The following is a 13,314-nucleotide window of genomic DNA, read 5'->3' on the forward strand; positions in this document are numbered from 1 at the left end:
GATTTTAAACCTTTTAACTAAAGAATCCCTGAATACTATTCTAGAGCAGTAGTGTCCAATAGAACTTTTGGCACTCATGGGAATGTTCTTTGTCTGTGCTGTCCAGTACCGTAGCCACTAGCCACATGTGGCTATTGAGCACTTGAAATGTGATGAATGTGACTGAGGAAATACATCTTAAATTTTAATTAATTGTTTTTTGTTTTGTTTTGTTTTGTTTTGTTTGAGACAGAGTCTTGCTCTGTCACCCAGGCTGGAGTGCAGTGGTACTATTTCAGCTCACTGCACCTTCCACTTCCTGGGTTTCCAGTGATTCTTGTGCCTCAGCATCCCGAGTAGCTGGGATTATGGGCACCCGCCACCAAGCCCACCTAATTTTTGTATTTTTAGTAGAGACAGGGTTTCACCATGTTGGCCAGGCTGGTCTCGAACTCCTGGCCTTGTGTGATCCACCCGCCTCGTCCTCCCAAAGTGCTGGGATTGCAGGCGTGAGCCCCCATGCCCGACCACATTTTATGAAATTTTCATTTAGACATCCCTATGTGATGAATGGCTACCATGTTGGACAGTGACTAGTGTAGTTCTAAATGAGCTGTATTTTGCTCATATGAGAGAATGAACTACTCTTAGAATACTTAAGTATTTAATTCCAAAATCAATGGTTTTCAGGTTTTTTCTTACTGCAGAACACTGCCTCATCAACAAAAGCTTTTATGACCACCATATGAGTGCATTGTTTTGAACCATTTTACCATAGTCTGTGCCTTATGAGTGACAGAGGTACATATGGAGGGCTGTAAAACCTCTAGCCATTTATATATTTCAACATAGAGTTTTTGTTACAATTTTTTTCATCTGTAGGAGGTAGGCCTGATGTTGGATAAAATTTTGCAAATGAGAAGGTTTATTTTCTCCTCCCAATTGTTAAAGTATTAATCATAACTTAAAATTAAGTTTTTAACTTAGGATGACATATTGGCTTTCTCCTGCCTGCCTCATGAAAGCTTGTGTTACCCTCATGGACTTTAATGGTTCACTAACTACAATTAGGGAGACACCTTCCTAAACCAGCAGTCTCCAAATATTTTTCATCATAACATCCCAGCAGTAAAAATTTTTTAAGAATACACTGCCAATATACATAGGCTTATTTATAAATTCTATATGTGTATATTACTGAGCAAAGATTCTGTAGTAAATAACAAAGTCTATAGAAATAAAACATAAAGGGATACATTTAAAAATAACAATAGAGGTCTTAATACTGTTGCTGCCCTCCACCCCATTGCGTTGCCTTAGAAACTCAGTGCTGGAGACTACTGCCATCAATGTTATTGATATGGAGACATCATCGATGTCATATGACAACATATGACAGCATCTAAAGCTGAGTCCCTTAGTTTTAGAATTTAAGTACTCATGAAGGCAATTCCAAATGTACACATTTGCTATAACAACATGTGTTCAGGAATGATAAAGTTTACCATCCAGATTTTTATAAGTAGAACATCATCTTAATATATTAATATTAATATATTTGTATATTAATATATTTGTTGAAAAATAAAAAACAACCTACAACAGAAACTCTAGATAACCTTCAATACAGAGCTACCTGGGAATATTTCCAAGCCAATGCATTGTGAAATTAAAAAAGGGACAAAATAACTTGAATCTTTATCTTGGACACACATTTGCTTAATCATTTGAAATTAATTATAACTTTGTTTACCTTAAGCTTTTTATGTTTTCTCTTTTTATAAATTGAACTTATATTTCCTGAAAATTTTTTACAATTTATTTATATGCTGGTATGTCAATTTACAGGTTAATAAGGATTATAATAAATTATGTTTTAATTTTATAACAAATAGTATATATATACGTATATAACACAGTTATGTATATATACAACAGAGCAAACATGTTTAATCCTCCTTAAATGGCTGTTCAGGCCATATTTTCTGAGTAATAGCCAACTCTGCATTTTATTTTCTTACGAAGATTAGCTGTAATCATTTCCTTTCATTACATTTAAATGTACTAAGCTTAATCTTTTATTGCAGTAGCCTGGTTTATTTTTTTCTAAACTTATATTTGCTTTCTTTAATCATTATCACACATCAAAACAGTTTACAAAATAAAAAGCTTATAGAGAAAAACAGTTTCATGCCCCACCCCTTTGAAACCCTTAGTTCTCTTTGCACAAAACAGCTACTTCTCCACTTTTTATTCTTTTTCTTATATGGTATTTGATTTTCTATTGTAATGGGTGAGAATTTAGTTTTCTTTCTTCTTCTTCCCCATCTACCATCCTGCCAGTACAGTTATAACAGAATTTTATGTTAAGTCAATATTCAATGTTCACATTATTATCACTGTGTAATTATTGTTAGATGTTGATTACTTATCCTTTCTCATAGATCGTTTTGTTTTTCTTAGAGTTAATGATTGCCTTCTTTTTTGTTTGTGTTCCTAGTTTTCTTTGTACCTATTTTTTTATTTTTCTCCAAATCTTCCAGAAGAATTGTAAAGCCCTCTCAGTACTATTTCCACATGGTCAAACCTGACAAGTACTCCCACTTTGTTTTCCTGGACTCCTTGTTCCTGCAGCTGCTTGTTGCAGTGTACTCTGGGTTTCACTTTAGGCCTGCTGCACAGCCATTGTCATGGAACTATTGTTTATTGATCTTCCAGTTGTAGACTCTGTTTCTTATGTTCTGTGTCTTTTTCTTTGTAAACTCCCCTGCTCTGCTGAAGCATGTCTTCTGGTACTTTTCTAAGAAAGAGTGCTTTGGGCGTTATGTTTTTTGGATGTTCACTTGCTACAAATATTTTTATGGGACCCTCTTATTGGACTGGTAGTTTGGCTTGGTGTATATATTCTCAGAGGAAAGTCCTTGTTCTCTCAAGTTTTAATGGCATTTCTCCAGTCTTCTAGTATCTAGTTTTGCTGTCAGGAAATCCAGTGTTCTTCTGATGCCTATTTCTTGATACATGAAGTATTTTATCACTCTGGAAAATTTCAGAATGTTCGCTTTATCCACTGCTTTGGATGAGTCTTTAAAATCCAATGTGTCTGTAGTTAGGTGTGCTCTTCAATCTGGAGACTTAAAATTTAAGTCCTGGGAAGTTTCCTTGCATTATTTCTTCACTACTCTTCTCCCCTCTGCTCTCTCTGCTTTGATTTTTAGAGTTCTTTTTAGTCTTAGATACCATATGTACAAAATGGTCTCCTAATTTTAAAAATAATTATCTTAGTTCTTAACTGTTTGTCTCTTTGTTGTAATTGAGTTATTTCTTCAACTTTCTTTCCCATTCCATTGCATATTAAATTTATATTATCATATTTTAATTTCAAAAAATGTTATCTTATTTTGTGTTTTATTTTTATGGAACCCTGTTTTTATTCTTTCTCAGGGTAATATAGACTTTTTTTTCTTCAGCATCCTGAATTGTTTCTGTATCTTCTGAAGGTGTGTGTGTGTGTATATATATATGTGTGTGCGTGTGTGTATACGCATATATACACACACACACACACACAGCATACATACATATACATACATATATAACACTAAGCAGGAGTATATATACACATTTTATTCCTGCTTAGTCTTATCTCTCTTTCTGGCTGGGGGCTTTTCTCAACTGTCTTGTGACCCTGTGCTGGTCTTTAATAATTCTGAGGAAGTCATGAAAAAAGCTGTTGGAAGCACTGTGAGTTCCAGTTGAGGCTGTCATCTGGTGCCCTTCCTTATAGTAAAATGGAAATTTTCCTTTGAAGACTCCAAAATCAGTATCTAAACTTTTATTTTTCTAGAGAAAACTATTTGAGTATCTTGCCTGGGGGTACGTGCACCTGTTTGCTGGCATTCTGGGAGCAGCATCAACAAACAGGACTCAGGGAACCACATTTAGTTTATAGATTTTCGTTGAATTCTACTCTGCTTGGTTCCTTGCTGGTTTATTTCTTTGAAAAATGAATATTTTCTGTTAGTGGCAGAGGGTGCTTGATTTACTGGCTGTGTGTATGTGGGAGGGCACCTGGAAACTTTTTCTCAATTCTATGTATTGAGCTTTCTGCTTCTCTTCTCCCTTGGATGGCACCCTGGGCTCTTCAGGGTAAATGGGCTCCCCTCAGCCTTCCTCCTCAGACACATGGGTGGCACTTTTGCTCTGCTGAGTCTGACACCATCTTCTATCTACTTTCCATCTGCCACACATTTATTGGAATATCTCATCCTCTGTTGTTGCCAAGCCCATTCTCATTGTTCCTGTGGGTTAGTAACATTCCAAAGAATATCCCCTCTCCAAGCTTTTTCTTTTTTTTCCATTTTAGTAGGGTTTGAGATTTAGAGGAGATAAAAGCATATGGTCAATTTACCTTGTAACCCAAAATGGGCAGGGTAGTTATATTCTAAGTTTACACATTTGACTTAAAACATCCCATTTTCATGTTGACTCACTAATAAATATATTTATTTCTACTTGCATTCAAGTCATATAGGACTCCCTAGAAGAAGTTACTTTGTTTTACAAAAATAAGCAAACCTTTGTTTTGTCCTTCCCTGTCCTGCCCCTCAGTGTTATTTTACTCAATCTTATTAATATTTATCAGAGTTCTACTTAGGAGTTATACAATTAAAGAATTACTTCCATTTTTTTTTTTTTTTTTTTTTTTTTTGAGATGGAGTCTTACTCTGTCGCCAGGCTAGAGTGCAGTGGTACGATCTCGGCTCACTGCAACCTCTGCCTCCTGGGTTCAAGCGATTCTCCTGCCTCAACCTCCCGAGAAGCTGGGACTACAGGCGCATGCCACCATGCCCAGTCAATTTTTGTATTTTAGTAGAGACGGGGTTTCACCATGTTGGCCAGGATGGTCTAGATCTCTTGACCTTGTGATCCGCCCTCCTCGGCCTCCCAAAGTGCTGGGATAATAGGCACGAGCCACCATACCCTGCCTACTTCCAGATTTTAAGACCATTTAGCTTTAAGTGAAGCAGTATTTTCCTAGTTTCAAATAAAGAAGCAGCACAGGTTGGTGGCATACTGGTGAGGCTAGCAGCCTTCAGATGAAGAAGCAGTGAGCTCAGAATGGGATCCTAGCCTACTCTAGTTTCTCTTCACTAAAGCAATTGTGTGGTTAGGGCATTGATGTACTCCCATTATTTTCAGTGAATATAAAATGATTTTATGACTGAAAAGATAATCCATAGAGATTTGATGTCATTCTTTAAAAAATATTTTAAATATAATAGTGCCAAAATATTTTTCAGTGTCTATCTGTATTGATATAATGTAAAAATGTCCATTAGTCTCTTATCTTTAAGAGGGATTATGGTTAAATTAAAACCCTGCAGTATTAATTTAAAACTAAGTGTATAAAATTTCCATATTTTGGGAAGTGGAATGCAGCTGCGATTAGTAGAGCCTGTGAGAGTGAGCTGGCTGCTGTGGGTGTTAAAGCATGTCACCTCAGAGGGGCAGCCTTGTTATGTTTTATTTTTCTCTTTGCTTGCACTGGAAGATCTATTTACTTCCAGAAAAGAAACACAGAATTGCCAAATGATGTTTAAGATGCATGAGACAAAGTGTACTGAAAATGTGATCAGAAAAAAAAAAGCTTTCAGGAAACTAAAATTTTCATCTTCTCATTTTTCTCAATATAGGTGAATTAAATGTTTTAAGATTGAGGTTGGTTTGCAATTATTTATAGTAAGCATGCTGACAGGAGTTTGCTTTGCTGAGGAAGCAGAGTAGAAAGTACTCACATTCTGTTATGCTTGGTTTTACAAATGCTATGTATTTTTAAGTCTAAATATATTTCCATTTGAAAAACTATCTTTTGATGACATGTGCCATGACACATGTTCAGGTCTTGCTCCTCCATTTATTTGCAGCCTTTGAAACCATACAAGGGAACAGACCCCAACTCAGTGGTACATGGGGTGAAACACAGTCAACATTTGCCCTAAATACTGTCATCTGCCAAGTAAGGTCCATATTGTGCCATCACATTACAAAACGACTCTTAAGGGAATTTATAAAAATGAACTTACCCTTGAACCCACCGTTCCATATTTCTTGACCTTTTCAAATACCCACATTTTAATGTAAGATTTCCATGTCCCCTTGCCTCCTCTGCTTTCAAATAAAAAAGAAAAAACAAAACTCATTTAATTATAGTTAACAGATTTCAGACATGGGCTTTAGTACATGACGCAGAAGGTCACATGTTCATCTTGCAAACAAACAGACTGTGTGAATTCGTGTTTCTCAAGTGATATATGGCAACTGCTCTGATGGTAACAACAAGGACAAACCTGATTCAGTGTAAAGTTTATCAAAGGCTCCAAGGCTCATCAAATGTTATCACAGGTCAGGCATTGCCGGGATAGATAAAAGATGAAAGCCATGGTTTCTTCTCCCTGAGCTCCAGTCTTATGGGGGAAAACTTCTGTTATTCGCTCAGCAATTACCTTCCCAGCTGACACATCCTACAAGTGAGCACAGCAAGCATGAGGGACATAACCTATGTCTTCATGAAGCTTGTAATTCTATTACAGAGTGATGAAGGCTAGAATGTATATGCAAAATACTGTAACAAGTAACAAGTAACAAGTAACCTGAAAGTCTCAACAGCCTAAAACAGTGGCAAACTACAGCCTGTGGGACAAATGGAGCTGTGGCCTATTATTATATGTCCTGTGAGTTAAGAATGGTTTTTGTATTTTTAAATGCTTGTTGAAAAAAGAAGAGTACATGACAAAGACCATATGTGTCCCGCAAAGCCTAAAATGTTTACTATCTGGCCTTTACAGAAAAAGTTTGTCTGCCCCTGACTTAACAAGATTCGTCTCCTGCTAATGCTACGTGTCCATTATGTGTCAGTAAGGGAGTTTCTTCTGTACTTTTTTTACATCCCAGAGGCAGGAAAGACAGAACATGGGAAACCATGTCGTGTCTCTTAAAACTTCTGTCCCAAAGTAACACATGTTACTTCTACTCAGATTTCACTGGTCAAAGAAAGTCAGGTTTAACAGGATGCGATGCATTCCTCCCCCGAGAGAATATGAGTGAATAGCTATATAGTCTATCACAGCTATATAAGCACTGGGGAAAATGTGACTAACTCTGCCTTAGGGATCTTTTGGTGCAGAGTTAAGCAGGAAGGGTAAGAGCAGTTAATGCAGGGGCATAGCACATGCTGAGGATAGGGACATGAAGGAGTATAGTGTGTCTAGGGACTATCAAGGTGTTTGATGTGGCAAGAGATGAGGGAGACTTGGTGGGTGGGGAGCTTGTCAAAGACTTATCCTCAGATTTTTCAGACTGGAAATTATATGATCAGATCTAGGAGGTAGAAGGATTATTAAAATGGCAGGTGAGGGAGCCTGCTGGGGAAAGACTGGACACAGATACTCAGTTTAGGACATGTATCAGTTAGAATATGTTCAGGTGCCAGAAGCCAAACTAACGATGGCTTAAACCATGAGGATATTTAGTTATCTCACAGCAAGGGGTCTGAGGGTGAGTCGTTTCAGGGTGGGTTCAGCAGCTTAGGGAGCTCAGCCACGATCTAGGCCTTTCTGTCCTTTCTTTCCAGTATCCCCAGCAGTTTGACTTCTCCACATATTTGTCATCTCATAGTCACAAGACGGTTGCCAGAGCTCCAGACATTATTACCAAATTCAAAGACAGGAGGCAAGCTGGCTGCATGGGTAAAATCTAGGAAAAAAAAGTGTCTTCTTCGAATGCTGTTTCCTCTGGTTTTATTGTTAAAGAAAATCTTTCAAAGAAGGTCTCCAGTAGCCTTATATTGTGTTGACTGAAACGAAGTCATGTGACTACTCCTCATTGTAAGAGAGAGTATTGAGGTGAGCTTCCAGCCTCTATAGTTGGAGATGAGAAAGGGAGAGGATTTGGTTGATGGCTTTTGGAGAGCTAGCCCACAATGTTTGCCACTGAAGGTTCTTGCCTTTGTTCAGGAAAGACATGATGTGGGTTTTTCCAATGACAGCAGGAGAAGAGGATGTGAAAAAGGGGCTTGATTCAGCAGTTATTTGGGACCCAGAATTAAAAAGATTTGGTGGCCAGTTAATGAGATGTGAGGTATGAGAACAGTTGAGAAAGAGGCTAAGTTTGCGAAGATTGCTCTCCCATTGGCAGAGATTTAGGTGTAAGGTTTTGGACATGCTTAGTTAAAATCTCATAATGCTCTTCTCCTGGTTAAAATCCTTCAAATAGTTGCCTATGATATTTAAGATAAAGTTTAGTTTCCTTATGGCACCCAAGGCCCTTTCTTCATAATCTCCTCCTTGCTCCTTGCTCTGACCTCCTGGGATAGGTTGCACTTTCCTGAACAGGATGTGGCTCTATACCTCTGGGACTTCTAACATGCCATCCCACTGCCTGGAATGCTCTTCCTCCCTTCTGCCACTCAAGTCAAATGCCCTTCCTCCGGGTCGCATCTTTGACATCCACATCTGATATGTCCAGTTTCTGGGATCCCTTAGTACACTGGTCTGCCTGTCTTACAGCACATAGCACAAAGTATTGAAAACACTAGCTTATTGCCATCTTCTCCTTGAGGTGAGAGAAACGAACTTTCTTGACCTTATATCTCTGATAGCATTTAATATTTTTATTGACTAAACGAATAGAAGAATGAATGAACAAATGAATGAATTAATGAGCAAATGAACAAAAACACATCCAGGTGGAAATATTCAGAAGCCATTTACAAATAGGGAGCAGAGATTGAGGCAGTACCTGGGTTTGAGATCTCCTCTGATAGCTAAGATTGTCTAGAAAGAGTGCTTAAAACAAGAGGAGTTGAATATTAATGTAGAAATTGCATGCACACATGGGCAAAGGTCCAAGCAGTTCCCACTGTCATCTGAGCAAACAGTAACCCAAAGAAAAAAATTTACTTTCTTGAATGCCACCAAAGTTTAAGACATTGAATTGGACCTACCCTGTATTGCCAGAATCTTCGATATTTTAAATTTTTTAGAGGATTAGAGGATTTTTAATTGTTATTGGTTGGCTAAACTGCTGCTGAGAAATCTGTGTCATTATATATATAAAAAGAATTAGTATTGCAATTCTGATAGGGAACTCAAAGTCCTTATATGCACGTTACTCATATACTTACAAAACCTGGTCAAATACATATATGATGGACTCTATCATGGTTTTTGTAGGTCTGTCAACATGCCTTGCTTTGAACTTGTTCTGTGGTTTACTTCCTGTTAACAGGATGTAGTGTCTATTTGAGTTTGAGCTGACACAACTTGAGTACTCTTAAAAGACTGCAGAATATTGAGCCACTTGTGTTAAATACCCTCATAGCAACTGTTGTGAGAAGGATCACCATGAGATTTTTCTTAGTCAACGTATTGGCCTCATGTTAGTAAGAAAGTAAGAATATTTTTGTCAAGTTATCACAGTTGCCTTGTATTGCCATTGGGTCTCATAACATAAAAAGGAAATGTCAAAAGAAATTCAGTCAATTCCAATTTCTGAAGTCCTTTAAAGATTCTTGCACCTTTGGTGGGTCATTCTGCATTTCTCAGATTCTGTAATTTTGAGTTGGCTACAAGAAAAAGATAACAATGGCAATTTGACAGAGTTAGAGCCAGGTGGGGTTAGTTCCTAACCCTGACAATTGTTACGCTCCTCTGATGAGACAGCGAACTGGGTGAGCACAGAAGGAGACACCTAATTTTTATGACCTTAGATGAAAGTTGCAAATAGTAACCTCACAATTGAGGTTTATAAGGCCAAATAAAAACACCAAAGACTAAGGTTAATAAAATAGAGTTCATTTTAGTGTGTATTTGGGATATGATTTGGTTCTCTGGGAGCTTTTACATGAAGGGGGTAGAATCTGATGTGTGATGTGTTCTGGATGAGTTGTTTTCACTCTGTAAATTTCCCTAAAGTGTGTTTTCTGAAGCAACATAGTGAGTAGGTGGTAGTAGCTATTTTTATAGAGACTAATTCAGTGGTACAGAGTACTATGCTTCTGATTATGTCATCAGCATTTCCAGCCAGCTAAGTCTACTAAAGCCATTGGAGCTTCAGAGATACTGCCCTGATATCCATCCTAGGCCTTTTAAGAACTAGTATCATGCCACACACAGTGTGTATGTGTGTGTGTGCACGTGTGTGTGTATGACTGCATGTGTGCACACATGTGAGAAAAACAGAGTGCACCCCTGACTTCTCATCCTCACAGGAGTCTGGCCCTTGGCACTTTTATGTAATATTAGAGCTATATGTACAGAGCTCCATTATTCCAACTGATAGTAACCAGAAACAAACCCCATTCTGAAGAATGATTTTAGAAGAGCCCCCTGTGGTTTACTTCCCATTAACCCCAGATATAATGTCTATTTGAGTCTGAGCTAAGGACATTAGTTTTTCCAAAAATCCAGTCTGTTGATAGACATCTTAGAACTAGGTGATGTTTATGTACCACAGATATGGAGTTACCTAGAATTCAGAAAGAATTCAGAATTCTTTTATCAGGTGTTGAATTTTTCATCATGAAGCTCTGTGTCATCGTAACTCCATCAATCAAATCAAGCAAATAATGATGCTGTTGAGAAAGAGAAGTTCCTTCCCTCTCCCTCATCCCTGAGGGAGTCCACACTGGAGAAGAAAGCTTTGGAGAAGTGGAAAGTGGCAGGGTACAGGGGTCCCTGGCACACCAACACCAAACACCTGCCCCCTACTCTTTGTTTAGGGATATCCACTTTAGACTTAAATAGCATGCCATTTGTTGAATTAGAAGTAATTTTAGTATTAATAGTAGTTGGACTTCATTTAGTGGAAGGTTGCGAAGCAGTTTGGGGGGCAGAGATTAGAATCCGAATGACCTTCAGAGGAAGAAGTGCCAATGATACGGGTTCATTGAGGGAAAGCTCTTTGGATTATCCTGGGAAACTCCTTCCTGTCCCTCACTGACTCCTGCACTGAGAGGATGTTACTGATGGTCAGGAAGCAGTTGGGGGGCAGAGATTAGAATCTAAGTGACCTTCAGAGAAGGAAGTGTCAATGGGACAGGGGTTTGTTGAAGGTCACTCTTCTTTAATGATCTTACCACAACTGTAAGTTTACATTTATATGTATGATTCTTTATTTAATGTGTGTCTATACCACTGGTCCCTAAAGTCTGTGTCATCATGGATGGTTTTTGACCTGGTTATCATCTTATCTTGAGACCTGGTTCAGTACCTAGAACATATGCTTTTAGTGTTGGACAAATGAGTAAATGGACAATTGTGAGGTCCAGATAAGGCAGCTGGAAACTTTGTAAAAAATAGCAATTGGAAGACCTTCTGGTATATCAGTAGGAGCCTGATGTGATGAAGGCAGGTGTTGGTGGATTGTTTCATTGCCAAATACCCCGTAGGATGGATTAAAAGGAAAAGCTTTCTAAAGAAGTGCATCCCCTTTTTTGCAGGAGGAGTGACAACCTAAGCTCCTGGCACATTTAAACTATACTCAGACGAATCAAAAGAAAGATGCAGATACAAGAGCATCTTTTGTGAGGGGTTGAATATAGCAGCAAGTGAGAAAAGGCAGATTTCAAGTCCAGGAAATGGGGAAGATGAGATGCCATCTGGTTTACTGGGATATCTCTGATGACTGAATGATGAGCCCAGTCTTAGGTGGGAAGTGGCAGGTGCTTTATAGGGCTGGAGGTGAAATCCCAGACAAAGGCTGGGACTTTATGGTTGAATTTGGAAGTCACTGACACGTATGTGATGGGTGAAAGATTGTGAACAGCTGGGTTGTTCCCTGTGGAAAGCTACAGGAATACCTTGCATCTGTACAGTATTTTAAACTGCTTTTCACCTATTGTCATGCTGTTGTTGAAGTAACCCTTTGCAAACTGTAAGGTAAGTTTTATAGGCCATTTTTGAAAACCAGAGAGCAGGAATCTAGGGATTCAGTGAAAGCCCACACAAGTTTTCCATCTGAAGGCTGGTAATTGTAGGCTGTAGTGTAAATGTGCTATAGAATTTAACATTTTCTGTATCATTTGTTCTGTCAGAGGGGATAATTTCTTTGGATCCTATATTTTTTTCATACTGTGCTGTACGCAAAATGTTTTCTGTTATCATTTTGAATACCTATAATGGCACATGAATGCTTTTATGAGTAAAGTTTCTGAAATAAAACATTTTCTTCTTCTCCAAATATGATCACAAATGAGGAAAGAGTAATAGAAACATTTGTTACCACCAAACATTGTTACCACCAAAGTCTTCCAAATGTCCAAACAATATTAGTTTTTGCTCATTTTAAGAATACTTCTCAACTATCTGTTTTTAGGGATATCTGTCCAAGTGTCTGCTATTATCTAAATTAACTGGAGTGAATAAAATCATTGTAATGCTTCTCAGTTTTTGCCTTTCAAAATAAATGACAGTTTAATAAGAATAAGGTGACTCTTACGTAGCATTAGAATGAAAAGTCAAAGCATTAGTTTTGGTTATAAGTTGGTCGAGAATTGTGTGCTAAAATTATAGTGGGCTTCCTAAAAATATTGAGGTTTTAAATATTGAATACTATTTTTTTTTCTGTATAGTGATTGCTTAATTTTAACTAATTTTCTCCGGTATGTAAAAGGGGAAAGGAAAGATAGCAAGTCATCTAGTTTGTGAATAGTTGTTAACACCACCTTATATGATTTAGTCTTCTAATATGTCCTATATGTGAGTAGTACTACTAGTTGGAGAGGTTAGACAGACAGATAGATAGACAGATAGATACATGGATGGATGGATAGATAGATAGAGAGGTGGATGGATATACATATAGTTATGCATATATATGTACATATACATGTATTAAAAGATATGTATCCAACAGTCTACAGGGATAAGCAATACAAAGTCCTCTCATGAATCTTTCATACTAGTTAGAAATGACAGACCCTAAATGATTGAAAAAATACTAAATAATACATAAAGTAATTTCAGATAATATGTTAAGAATTAAATAAATGTAATAGAAGAATATTGAAGGAGAGGGCATTTTTTAAAATAGTATGTACTAGAAAAGTCATTCTGAATGCCCAGATCATGTACGGTCATATAGACCTGGTAGTAGTTTGGCTTTTATTCTTAGTATTTATCAAAAGTCTTTGTAGAACTTTAACCTTGTAAGTTGTGACAAATGAGTAAATGGACAATCGTGAAGGCCACTTTAGATATTTAAAAGATCATTTGGGATCTGAAGTGGGGAATTATATTTCATGAGGAGAGATGGAAGGAGGGAGTCTGTTCAGGAGGA

At 37.6% G+C, this 13,314-nt stretch overlaps 1 protein-coding gene across 9 annotated transcripts in view; it reads left to right on the forward strand.

The window, feature by feature from the left end:
- The window catches only part of NEK10 (NIMA related kinase 10), a 272,943-nt gene that overhangs the window by 87,187 nt on the left and 172,442 nt on the right, over window positions 1–13,314 (forward strand). The window lies entirely within an intron of this gene.

The sequence above is a fragment of the Macaca thibetana genome, chromosome 2 (assembly GCF_024542745.1).
Source record: "Macaca thibetana thibetana isolate TM-01 chromosome 2, ASM2454274v1, whole genome shotgun sequence".
Lineage (NCBI taxonomy): Eukaryota > Metazoa > Chordata > Mammalia > Primates > Cercopithecidae > Macaca > Macaca thibetana.